Source organism: Pleurodeles waltl, chromosome 4_2, assembly GCF_031143425.1.
Source record: "Pleurodeles waltl isolate 20211129_DDA chromosome 4_2, aPleWal1.hap1.20221129, whole genome shotgun sequence".
Lineage (NCBI taxonomy): Eukaryota > Metazoa > Chordata > Amphibia > Caudata > Salamandridae > Pleurodeles > Pleurodeles waltl.
Window position 1 is genome coordinate 251244993 of NC_090443.1, and position 12920 is coordinate 251257912.

Consider the following 12920-nt stretch of genomic DNA (forward strand, 5'->3'; position numbering starts at 1 on the left):
GGCAAAGGAAAAACTATACCCTAGGTTCCTCCATTGTGCAAAGCAAATGCTGGACAACCAATTTAGAGCTAACAGCAATTGGAGGAAAGTCCTAAATGAATACAAATTGAAATATCAACATAGTGCTAACATGCTGCAACTGACATATTTAAAACAATGAAGAATAACAGGTGGGATAATGCTCCCTACTAAATGTAAAAGGAACAAAAAAAGTGTGAGAAAATAAAGTTACAAGCCTTCTCAAGGAGCAGTGGCATTAGGAGCCTGAGGTCAGTGAGGCTGACTTGGACAAAATGTTTTAAGCCTTGTTGTGGCACTTAGCTACAACATCTAGCATCCTGCACTCATATTTTTTAACTTTCATAATCAATCTAACTATGAAGGCTAACGTTTGGCTCAGGACAAACCACAAACTTATACCCAACGAAACACCATCTCAGATTAGCTGCCAAAATTAAGAAGGTTGTGCTCTACTGTTATTCACAGAGTAGTAGTCCTAACCCACTGTTTCTTATGGAGCATTTTGTTGTTTTCATCACCTCCTGATCTTTACATCTGATCTGATTTTATTAATTTTAGTACTTTTTAAAACTACTTTCTTCTCTTTTTAACATGCTTGGTTTGGAAGTGTGATGCTCTGTTTTTTGTTGCTGTGCACATGTTTATCTGGAGCATATCTTGCTGTTTGAGATAGCTTTGCATGTGTGTGTATATATATGTTGTATTTTTATATCTCAACCTAGTGGAATGGCAGGGGTGCTCTGTACAAGGTCAAAGGCAAAGACAGTCAATATGTTTTTGAAAGGGTAAATGGTTTCTAAGAACAAAAGTGAAGTGTTACTGCATCATTGTGTAGATCTCTTTAAAGAGGAGAGTATTCAGCTCTTACTTAAATTTAGGAAGGGTTGGGGCAGCTCAGATGATGATTGGGATATCATTCCAGATAATGGGTACACGAAATGAAAATACATGTTACCTTTTTTCTTCTTTGTTACACTTCTTTGTCTCCAGAGTGAGGATGCCCTTATGTTGTTCAAGGATAAGCCAGATATTTCTCATAGAGATTGGCGTACCATGGAGGACTCAGATGGCCTCTTCATGAGTTTAGCCACTTCAGTATTCTGCCTGCCAGCCCTATTATGAGTTTTCGGCTGGGCCAGTGGGCAGAAACAGCATTTCCACCTGCTGGCCCAGCGGAAAACTCACCACAACTTTGACTCCGGCTCGTAATCGAGCCAGCAGATATGTTGTGGTGCGTCAGGTGCGACAGCGTGAGAACGTTACACAGATGAATTACTTTAGCCCTCAGAACAACAAATGCAGCACTTTTGATGGCTTCAAATGCATACGCAGCTGCTCTCATAGGCGACTGTGCATAACATGAAGAGCACACAGACTTTTCTCTGACTTATTAACAGCAGCTTTATAAAATGCTGAGCTCAGAGTAAGCGCTCTGTTGGTGCCGGTGACGCTGCGGAAGAGGGCAGGAGCCCTTTAAATTGAATATCGTGCTCCCGCCTCGCGGGACGGGCGCGGGCGGCGCCCGGGCAAAGCCCGGGCCAAGGGCGGGCCCATCCTTCGCCCGTCATCGCCAGGAAGAGACTGGGCTGGGCCCCCTCCCTTTCGTTTTTTCTTCTTCTACTGGTGGCCCTGGCTTTATGGAGAACTGCTGATTTAAGGAAAGTAGAGTGAAGCCTTTGCCAACTGTGACTTGGGTATTTAAATCTTATTTTTTTTTCAACTTAGCCCGCCATCTACTCTCTGCTGACTTATATATGCGCAATACGCGCAAGGTGACAGCAAGGCCTACTGTGCTACAACTTCAGGGGGTTCTGTGTGGTAGAAGGCTGTGGCTGGACAATTTCTTCTTGAGACAGAGGATAGGATCGGAGCATAACTCGGTTTTACTCCTCCCTAGTCTGGGGCATTGAGACTAACGCACCTCTCTTGGATAAAGGACTAGCCCGCCTCAATGGGAAAACGTAAAGGAGATAATGGGGGAAGGGAATGCATTCAGGAGGCCCCTCCATCTAGGTTAATAACAAGCTACCTAACCTCAGTCATGGGCGCTATTGAGACGGAGATAGGGAGAGTAGAAGCCACTCTAGAGTCATCTCTTGAGAAAGCAGGAAAGGGTGGGAGAGAGGGAAGGACTTTGCCTGCTATACCTTCATTATCCAAGACTAAGACATGAAACCCTTGTGTAATAACAGAAATTGATCAAATAACTCCAACAACTCCTGAGAGTCCACCTAAAAAAAAAAGTAGGCAAGTAATTCCCCCCCTTATTGCAGTAACCCCCATAGATTTAGTTGGATCTCCTGCAGACAGGCACGACTTTGGAAAGCCCCTATTAGGAACTAAGAAGAACAAGAAGAAATGTTTATCTAATCCTCAAAAAAAAAAAACTACAGGGAAACAACTAAAAGATTGCAAAAATCCGGATCCAATCATAACTTGTTTCGCTCAGATTGAAGATCAACTTAGAGATATTAAAAAGCTGTGTTCGTCAGTTCTGGAGAGAGTGGCCACCCTCGAGCAGAAGGTCGAACTTATAACAAACATAAACCCTATACCATCGAGGGGAGAAACTCAGAACAATCACAATCACTCCGTCCCACTTTGCTTACCAGCTCCGCCAGTTCACCAGCACCAGCACCAAAATTGCGGATTGACTCCTGCCCTGAATTCAATCCAAAAACCACTGAGTTTAGAGGCATTCCAGGATTCTATAAAGCTACAGTCACAGCGGGGTATAACTAAAAGGGAAGGCTTAGCGGGACATGAGATAATAAGAACTCAAATAGCCTGCCTGAGGATTCCGTTGGCATGTGCCCCCTATATCTTAATCTTGGAAAATGTCCCTATATTAGAAAACACTCATCCCGAGTCCCATGTGTCACTGTTAAATAAAGTGACTCACTGGGTAGGAAAGCACTCGGGAGGGCGGGTAGATTTCCATGGGGACATTTTAACTGTAAGAAGGGTTCCTTGGGTTGGCCCATCTCCTAAAGCATCACCTGGGGATTGTATCATAATAAACTTCAGGAGCCCCTGGACTGTCAAAGCTTTGTACCACCATTTTTCGATTATGAGACCACCTGCAGGGCCTATAAGAGTACAACGTCTGACTAAGTTTATTCTTTCCGACATTAAATCCATGTTACCTGGATCCAACTTGTTCTGGGAACCAGAATTTCAGTAACCCTGGTCCCTCTAACTCCTCTGACACTGCCCTGATATTATCTAACAGGTATAAGCCTTTGACCTCACTAGAGCAGTTAGACTGACCATTAGTAATCAAGCCTTCTCTGCAAGGCCCTCCGGAGACAAATATATTGCCACAGTCCCTCTTGCAATCTAAGGGTGCCCCCGATATACATGATACACAGGGTATGACAGCTTTAGGGATTATCTCCTGGAACGTTGCAGGTTTAAAATCAAAAATTGGAAACCCTGACTGGATAAAATTAGTGACAGAACATCTTTTTATCTGCTGCCAGGAGACCTGGCTCACAGAATCCCTGCATATCGATGGCTATACCACATATAGGGGGTCATTCTGACCCCGGCGGCCAGGGTCGGCGGGAGCACCGCCGACAGACCGGCGGTGCCCCACAGGGCATTCTGACCGCGGCGGTTCGCCCGCGGTCAGATGCGGGAAACCGGCGGTCTCCCGCCGGTTTCCCGCTGCCCTGCAGAATCCTCCATGGCGGCAGAGCGCGCTCCGCCGCCATGGGGATTCTGACACCCCCTACCGCCATCCTGTTCCTGGCGGGACTCCCGCCAGGAACAGGATGGCGGTAGTGGGTGCCGCGGGGCCCCTGGGGGCCCCTGCAGTGCCCATGCCAATGGCATGGGCACTGCAGGGGCCCTCGTAAGAGGGCCCCACAAAGTATTTCAGTGTCTGCTATGCAGACACTGAAATACGCGACGGGTGCCACTGCACCCGTCGCACCTTCCCACTACGCCGGCTCAATTCTGAGCCGGCGTCCTCGTGGGAAGGCTGATTTGCCCTGGGCTGGCGGGCGGCCTTTTGGCGGCCGCCCGCCAGCCCAGGGCAAATCCCAAAATACCCTCAGCGGTCTTTCGACCGCGGAGCGGTATTTTGGTGGGGGAACTTCGGCGGGCGGCGAAGTTAGAATCACCCCCATAGTGTTCCTGCAACTAAGGCCTCCACAGGTAGAGCTAAGGGCGGTCTGGTTACTTTCCTATCTGTGGAGGCCGGAGGGATGGAAGCACGTGTTGTGGGCACATCTCCTTTTTTTCTGGCTTTATCTTTGAAATTAGCAGAGCCATTTGATATACTACTGATCAACTATTATAACAATAATTTTGATAATTCTGATGTAAGTGTGGTTAGTAGTTTGGAGATGTTAATACATAAGGTAAAAGCTATCAGTAAAAAGAACCTAAGAATAGTCTGGGTTGGTGATTTTAATGCCCACCTGTGTGAGCCAGAGTTCTTGGACTGTTGTGGACTTTTGGACAAAAATGATAATCCCACTCAACATTTTAAACACTCCCCATATGGGAACGCTCTTAATTCTTTGATAACAGTAAACTCTCTTCTTTTTCCCATACCAGCTATTAGAGGGATACCAACATTTGTAAGGGGGGACACTCATACTGTTATTGATTATATTATTTATTCCAGAGAACTATCCTCTATTGTAGGATAATTCAGGGTGACTTCGACTTGTATTAGTGACCATAACCCCTTATCTATTGTGATTAACCTGGATTTGCCGAGCGACTCAAGAAGAGGGAAGCGACATCCTGCTATGAAGCTCTCATCCCAAAAAGAACTCACAATTAAATGGGGAAAGATAAATAGTAATACCTTTTTCAAAGATCTATTTCTGAATAAATGGTCAGATGTTATGACATCACTGGATGAAGATAGGGCCCCCCATGAAATCGTCCATGCATTTTCCTCTCTGACAAAGTATATGGCGGAGAAATTACAGCCCTCTCGCACTAACAAAGCCCATGGCCCAAGATGGTTTAACCACGCATGTACCACATCCTTAAGTAAGTTAAAGAAAACAATCAATGCATCTCCTCAAGATTGACAAGCAATTAAGATTGCTAGGAAAAACTACAAAGAAGCACTTGCTAAAAGGAAAGTCGAACTAAGTGAATCTGCGTGGGAGGAACTGATGGTTGCAAGTAAAATTAAAGATACAACTGCATTTTGGCGCGTGGTTAACTCTTTATTGTCGAATGACAAACATGAGACGTCCATGGATACTGTCATTCCAGCCAAGACTTGGGTGGACTATTTTAAAAAAACTTTTGCCACAGAGACAAATGTTCAACCAGAAATGTTAAACTGTCTGAAGTTTGCAGGAAATGATCAGCTAAGTCTGGCTTTTAGTAATATTGTAAGTGTGGACGATGTTAAACAAGCCATTCAAGATTGCCCCCCTGAGAAAGCCCCTGGCCCAGACAGAATTCCTGCTGATTTATATAATGCACTTCCAGATTTCTGGGGACCACTGCTTACTAATGTTCTGAGATCGGCTGTGGCAGGCCCTCTAGTAGATTCTTGGAAAGAGGCGATCATCGTCCCGATTTTTAAGAAGGGAGACAGGGCTGATCCTTTGTGTTATCGCCCAATTTCTTTATTGGATAGCTCAGTCAAAATTTTAGGTCGAGTGATCCTAAATAAGCTAGAAGAATGGGCAACTGAATCTCACTCCCTCTCAGAAATACAATTTGGCTTTCGCCCAGGTGTTGGCACAGTGGAACAAACTCTTAACTTGACTCTCATAGTCCAGAAATATACTAAAGTTAAAAGGGGCTGCATACATCTAGCATTCATGGATCTGTCCTGTGCCTTTGATGCAGTCAATAGGGAGAAACTGTGGATGGTAATGCTGGATATGGGCGTGGATAAAGATATAGGGGGTTATTCTAACTTTGGAGGAGGTGTTAATCCGTCCCAAAAGTGACGGAAAAGTGACGGATTTACCACCAGCCGTATTACGAGTCCATTATTTCCTATGGAACTCGTAATACGGCTGGTGGTATATCCGTCACTTTACCGTCACTTTTGGGACGGATTAACACTCCTCCAAAGTTAGAATAACCCCCATAGTCATATTACTTAGTAAACTTCATGCCTGTACAGAGGCTCGGGTCCGTTATTCTCAGGAGGGATGCATGACAGAGAAATTTCCCTCACTAAAGGGGGTTAGACAGGGATGTGTCCTTGCCCCTTTTCTTTTTCTCTTGTTCATAAACGGTCTAGAGAAATTTCTTTGCGAATCAGAGAAGGATTCTCCAGTTATCAATAATTCTCCAATCCCTGTACTTCTGTATGCGGACGATGCTGTACTCATTTCAAGGACAGCAAATGGCCTCCAGATTTTATTAAATGCTTTTAATACTTTTATGGGGAACCTTGGTCTTAAAATAAATAGAACTAAGGGGGTCATTCTGACCCTGGTGGCCGGTGGCCGCCAGGGCCACCGACCACGGGAGCACCGCCAACAGGCTGGCAGTGCTCCCACGAGCATTCTGACCGCGGCGGTTCAGCCGCGGTCAGAAGCGGCAAGTCGGCGGGCTCCCGCCGACTTACCGCTGCTCGGGGGAATCCTTCAAGGCGGCGGAGCACGCTCCGCCGCCATGAGGATTCTGACAGCCCCTACCGCCATCCTGTTCATGGCGGGAAACCCGCCATGAACAGGATGGCGGTAGGGGGTGCCGCGGGGCCCCTGGGGGCCCCTGCCAATGGCATGGGCACGGCAGGGGCCCCCGTAATAGGGCCCCGTTAAGTATTTCAGTGTCTGCCTTGCAGACACTGAAATACGCGACGGGTGCAACTGCACCCGTCGCACCCCTGCAACTACGCCGGCTCAATTCTGAGCCGGCGTCCTCGTTGCAGGGGCATTTCCTCTGGGCCGGCGGGCGCTCTTTTGGAGAGCGCCCGCCGGCCCAGAGGAAATGTCTGAATGGCCGCCGCGGTCTTTTGACCGCGGTGCGGTCATTTGGCGGCGGTACTATGGCGGACGGCCTCCGCCGTCCGCCATAGTCTGAATCACCCCCTAAGTCATTTGTGATGAAGACCGGACCCAAACTAGCAAAAACAAAAAAACATGTTTTAGACGGCCATGAGATACTCAAGGTCCCACATTTTACGTATCTGGGGGTTCCTATTGATGTAGATTTTAATTGGAAATTTTTAGTTAATATACGCTCAATACAATTCCAAAAAGCCATTGAAGCAGTTTTTAGGTTCGCGAAAAGACTCCGACATAAACCTGTTAAGGAAATGATGACTGTCTTCTCCTCTAAGTGTCTTTCTATTGCGACATTTGGAGCCGGGGTCTGGAGGTATGCAGAATGTACAGGACTTCAGACTATAGAAAATACATTTTTAAGAAGGTTATTAGCAGTCCCTCAATCTACCCCAGTAAAGTTCTGTCACAAAGAGGTAGGCTTGAGATACATATCTAGCTATATAAAACTTCAACCTGTAATATTGTGGGTTAACCTGTTCTGTGCCTTGGACGAGGTGACCTCCTCCAAGGCTACAGTTCCCCTGTGCCTTGGACGAGGTCACCTCGTCCATGGCACAGGGGAACTTGGGGGAGCGCTAGCGCGCCCCCCGTGCACACCCCTCCCCCCCCAAGCCGGGGATGGAAGGGGAAGACCTTCCCCTTCCACCCCCGACCCCCCCACCCCCCCTGTGACATCAGCACGCGAGCGAGCGCGCTGATTAGTCACAGGGGCCTCCCCCATAGCGCGATTGAAAGAGAAATGCTAAGCATTTCTCTTTCAATCACGTGGGGGAGGCCCGGAGGGGCTTCAAAGGGAAGGAAATGTATTTCCTTCCCTTTGAAGTCTCTCTGAGGGTTTCAAAAGCCGGATTGCTTGCAATCCGGCTTTTGAAACCCCACTAGACACCAGGGATTTTTTTTTTTTTTTACTGATAGTGACAAAAGGGAGCGACCCCTTGGGCAAGGGTCGCTCCCAGGGGGGGCATGTTTTTGGGAAGGCCTTTTCTGCCCCCCCTGGGGGCAGAAACCTCTAGGCACCAAGGATAATTTTTTTAGGTGGGGAGCGACCCCTTAGGCAAGGGTCGCTCCCCTTGGGGGAAAATTATATTTAGGCCATTTCTGCCCCACCTTGGGGGCAGATTGGCCTATTTTGATGAGGCCAAACTGCCCCCAAGGGGGGTAGAAACCACTGGACACCAGGGAGTTTTTTCTTTGCGTGAATTTCACGCAAGGGGAGCGACCCCTTAGGCAAGGGTCGCTCCCTGGGGGGGCAATTTATTTTAGGCCATTTTTGCCCCCCCTGGGGGCAGAACCCTCTAGGCGCCAGGGGAAATTTTTCTTTCGTGTTTTTTTTTTTGTTTGTTTGTTTTTTTAGAGATGGCAAGGGTCGCTCCCCTGGGGGGCAAATTGTATTTAGGCCATTTCTGCCCCCCTTGGGGGCAGATTGGCCGATTTTAGGTCAATCTGCCCCCAAGGGGGCAGAAACCACTCGGCACCTGGGATTTGTTTTTTGGCGCCAATGTCACGCAGGGGGAGTGACCCCGTAGGCAAGGGTCGCTCCCGGGGGGGGGGGATGGGGGTTGGGGGGCAATTTATTTTAGGCCATTTCTGCCCCCCCTGGGGGCAGATCGGCCCATTATTAGGCCGATCTGCCCCCGGGGGGGGCAGAAACCTCTAGGCGCCCGGGGAATTTTTTTTTATGTGTTTTTTTTTGTTTGTTTGTTTTTTTAGAGATGGGGAGTAACCCATCAGGCAAGGGTCGCTGCCCTGGGGGGCAAATTGTATTTAGGTAATTTCTGCCCCCCTTGGTGGCAGATTGGCCGATTTTAGGTCAATCTGCCCCCAAGGGGGCAGAAACCATTAGGCACCTGGGATTTGTTTTTTGGCGCCAATGTCACGCAGGGGGAGTGACCCCGTAAGCAAGGGTCACTCCCGGGGGGGGTGGGGGTTGGGGGGGCAAATTAATTTTAGGCCATTTCTGCCCCTGGGGCAGATCCCTCTAGGCGCCAGGGTAATTTTTTTTTTTGTGTTTTTTTTGTTTGTTTGTTTGTTCTTTAGAGATGGGGAGCGACCCATCAGGCAAGGGTCGCTCCCCTGGGGGGCAAATTGTATTTAGGCCATTTCTGCCCCCCTTGGGGGCAGATTGGCCGATTTTAGGTCAATCTGCCCCCAAGGGGGTAGAAACCACTAGGCACCGGGGATTTGTTTTTTGGCGCCAATGTCACACAGGGGGAGCGACCCCGTAGGCAAGGGTCGTTCCTGGGCAGGGGGGGTCAAATTTATTTTAGGGCATTTCTGCCCCCCCCTCCCGGGGCCGGCTGAGCTAGAGGCCAAACTCCACAGGTAGGCACTTTGCAAAAAACACCTCTGTTTTCTGTGAAAAAATATGTTGTGTCCACGTTGTGTTTTGGGCCATTTCCTTTCGTGGGCGCTAGGCCTACCCACAGAAGTGAGGTACCATTTTTATCGAGAGACTTAGGGGAACGCTGGGTGGAAGGAATTTTATTGCTCCTCTCAGATTCCAGAACTTTCTGCCACAGAAATGTGAGGAACATGTGTTTTTTTAGCCAAATTTTGAGGTCTGCAAAGGATTCTGGGTAACAGAACCTGGTCCGAGCCCCACAAGTCACCCCATCTTGGATTCCCCTAGGTCTCTAGTTTTAAAAAATGCACAGGGTTGGTAGGTTTCCCTAGGTGCCGGCTGAGCTACAGGGCAAAATCCACAGGTAGGCACTGTTTTCTTTCAAAAATGTGGATGCGTCCACGTTGCGCTTTATGGCGTTTCCTGTCGCGGGCGCTAGGCCTACCCACACAAGTGAGGTATCATTTTTATCGGGAGACTTGGGGGAACGCTGGGTGGAAGGAAATTTGTGGCTCCTCTCAGATTCCAGAACTTTCTGCCACAGAAATGTGAGGAACATGTGTTTTTTTTGCCAAATTTTGAGGTTTGCAAAGGATTCTGGGTAACAGAACCTGGTCCGAGCCCCACAAGCCACCCCTCCTTGGATTCCCCTAGGTCTCTAGTTTTCATAAATGCACAGGTTTGAAAGGTTTCTCTGGGTTCTGGCTGAGCTAGAGGCCAAAATCTACAGGTAAGCACTTCGCAAAAAACACCTCCTGTTTTCTTTCAAAAATTTGGATGTGTCCACTTTGCGCTTTGGGGCGTTTCCTGTCGCGGGCGCTAGGCCTACCCACACAAGTGAGGTATCATTTTTATCGGGAGACTTGGGGGAACGCTGGGTGGAAGGAAATTTGTGGTTCCTCTCAGATTCCGGAACTTTCTGCCACAGAAATGTGAGGAACATGTGTTTTTTTAGCCAAATTTTGAGGTTTGCAAAGGATTCTGGGTAACAGAACCTGGTCCGAGCCCCGCAAGTCACCCCATCTTGGATTTCCCTAGGTCTCTAGTTTTCAGAAATGCACAGTTTTGGTAGGTTTCCCTATGTGCCGGCTGAGCTAGAGGCCAAAATCTACAGGTAGGCACTTTGCAAAAAACACCTCTGTTTTCTTCCAAAAATTTGGATGTGTCCATGTTGCGCTTTGGGGCGTTTCCTGTCGCGGGCGCTAGGCCTACCCACACAAGTGATGTATCATTTTTATCAGGAGACTTGGGGGAATATAGATTAGCAAAACAAGTGTTATTGTCCCTTGTCTTTCTCTATATTTTTTCCTTCCAAATATAGGAGAGTGTGTAAAAAAGACATAAATTTGAGAAATGCCCTGTAATTCACATGCTAGTATGGTCACCCCGGAATTCAGAGATGTGCAAATAACCACTGATCCTCAACACCTTATCTTGTGCCCTTTTTGGAAATACAAAGGTTTTCTTGATAGCAATTTTTCACTCTTTATATTTCAGCAAATGAATTGCTGTATACCCGGTATAGAATAAAAACGCTCTGCAGGGTGCAGCTCATTTATTGGCTCTGGGTTCCTCGGGTTCTTGATGAACCTACAAGCCCTATATATCCCAGCAACCAGAAGAGTCCAGCAGACGTAATGGTATATTGCTTTCGATAATCTGACATTGCAGGGAAAAGTTACAGAGTAAAACGTAGAGAAAAATTTATGTTTTTTTCACCTCAATTTCAATATTTTTCTTTTTCAGTTGTTGTTTTCTGTAGGAAACCCTTGTAGGATCTACACAAATGACCCCTTGCTGAATTCAGCATTTTGTCTACCTTTCAGAAATGTTTAGGTTTCTGGGATCCAGCATTGGTTTCATGCCCATTTCTGTCACTGACTGGAAGGAGGCTGAAAGCACAAAAAATTGCAAAAATGGGGTATGTCCCAGTACAATGCCAAAATTGTGTTGAAAACTTCGGTTTTCTGATTCAAGTCTGCCTGTTCCTGAAAGCTGGGATCCTGCTGAGTTTAGCACCGCAAACCCTTTGTTGATGCCATTTTCAGGGGGAAACCACAAGCCTTCTTCTGCGGCCACTTTTTCCAATTTATTTAAAAAAAACGAAATTTTCACTGTATTTTGGCTAATTTCTTGGCCTCCGTTAGGGGAACCCACAAAGTCTGGGTACCTCTAGAATCCCTAGGATGTTGGAAAAAAAGGACGCAAATTTGGCTTGGTTAGCTTATGTGGACAAAAAGTTATGAGGGCCTAAGCGCGAACTGCTCCAAATAGGCAAAAAAAGGCCTGGCACAGGAGGGGGAAAAGGCCTGGCAGCGAAGGGGTTAAAATCTGGACTAAGCCAGAAGCGCATTTATGTAGAAAGGTGATACAGGATTGTCTCCTCTTGTCACGATCTCTGGATATACCCTGGCTTAGATATGTTTATCTCTCTCTCCTATCACTAGGATTAGGGGATTTTTCTCTTAAACCAGACACCCTAACAAGACAGGACATTAAGAAGGTTAAAGATATATTCTTGGCAGAAAAATCAGGCCATGGAGTCAGCATCTGGTGTAATGAGATTATGGTCGAGGTATGAGACACAGCAATTTCAACCAAAGCTGTATCTAACCATTATTAATCATGAGCGACAAAGGTTTTTACTCACGAGGCTACGTTTAAATATTTTACATTACTTGGTAGCATTTCCAGTATGTGGAACCTGGTTTAAGAACCTCCCTCCTTGTCGCTGCGATGGAAAGACACCTCAGAGTACATTACATTTTATGCTTTTTTGCACTTTATATGTCGTTCCAAGAAAAAGGTTTTTACGTCCGTTATTTTTGTGTAATAACATTAGAACTAGCCAGCTTGCTTATTCCCATTTACACGATCTGGGAAATATGGACACAATTCAGGCTGTGTTAAATTTCATACATGCTGCTCATGGTATTCGGAAATGTATTAATAACGTTTTTTAGAAATTTTAATGATTGAGAAATTTGTATGTTTTATTTATTTGATGTCTTTTATGGTCTTTCTGCACCGAATAAAGTAAATGAATGAAAAATGAATGAAAATGCTGAGCTCAGAGTACCCAGCTCTTACTTGCACAGACAGTGCACACATCCTGTAAGACCAGTGGTTAATTTGTAAATAAAAACGTGCCGGTGCCCAAAGCTCTCCTCTGAAACACACAGCTGCTGCATTTAAAGTGAGAGCACAGAATATTGCAGTAGTGTAATACCAGCAATGGTAAGACACATCAAACTGTGCATGGTCACAGGTAAGAATGATCGAGATGAATGGGGACTACCCAGCATTCAAAGTAAAACTATACCTCCTGGCAAACCAATCAAATGGGGGTTGCTTTGTTTAGACCTTGATATTCTTTTTTGTTTTACTGAACGTTTTTGAAAAGCAGAAAAGCAACAAAACATACCTTGAAGTGATTCCACGTTAGTTTCATCTGATTTAGAGGAAAGTGAAAGTTAAATGCACAGTTTGCGGACTATGCTTCATCAGAACGGCTTTTTCTGCAGTTATTATGCGGCGTGAGTTTGATCAAA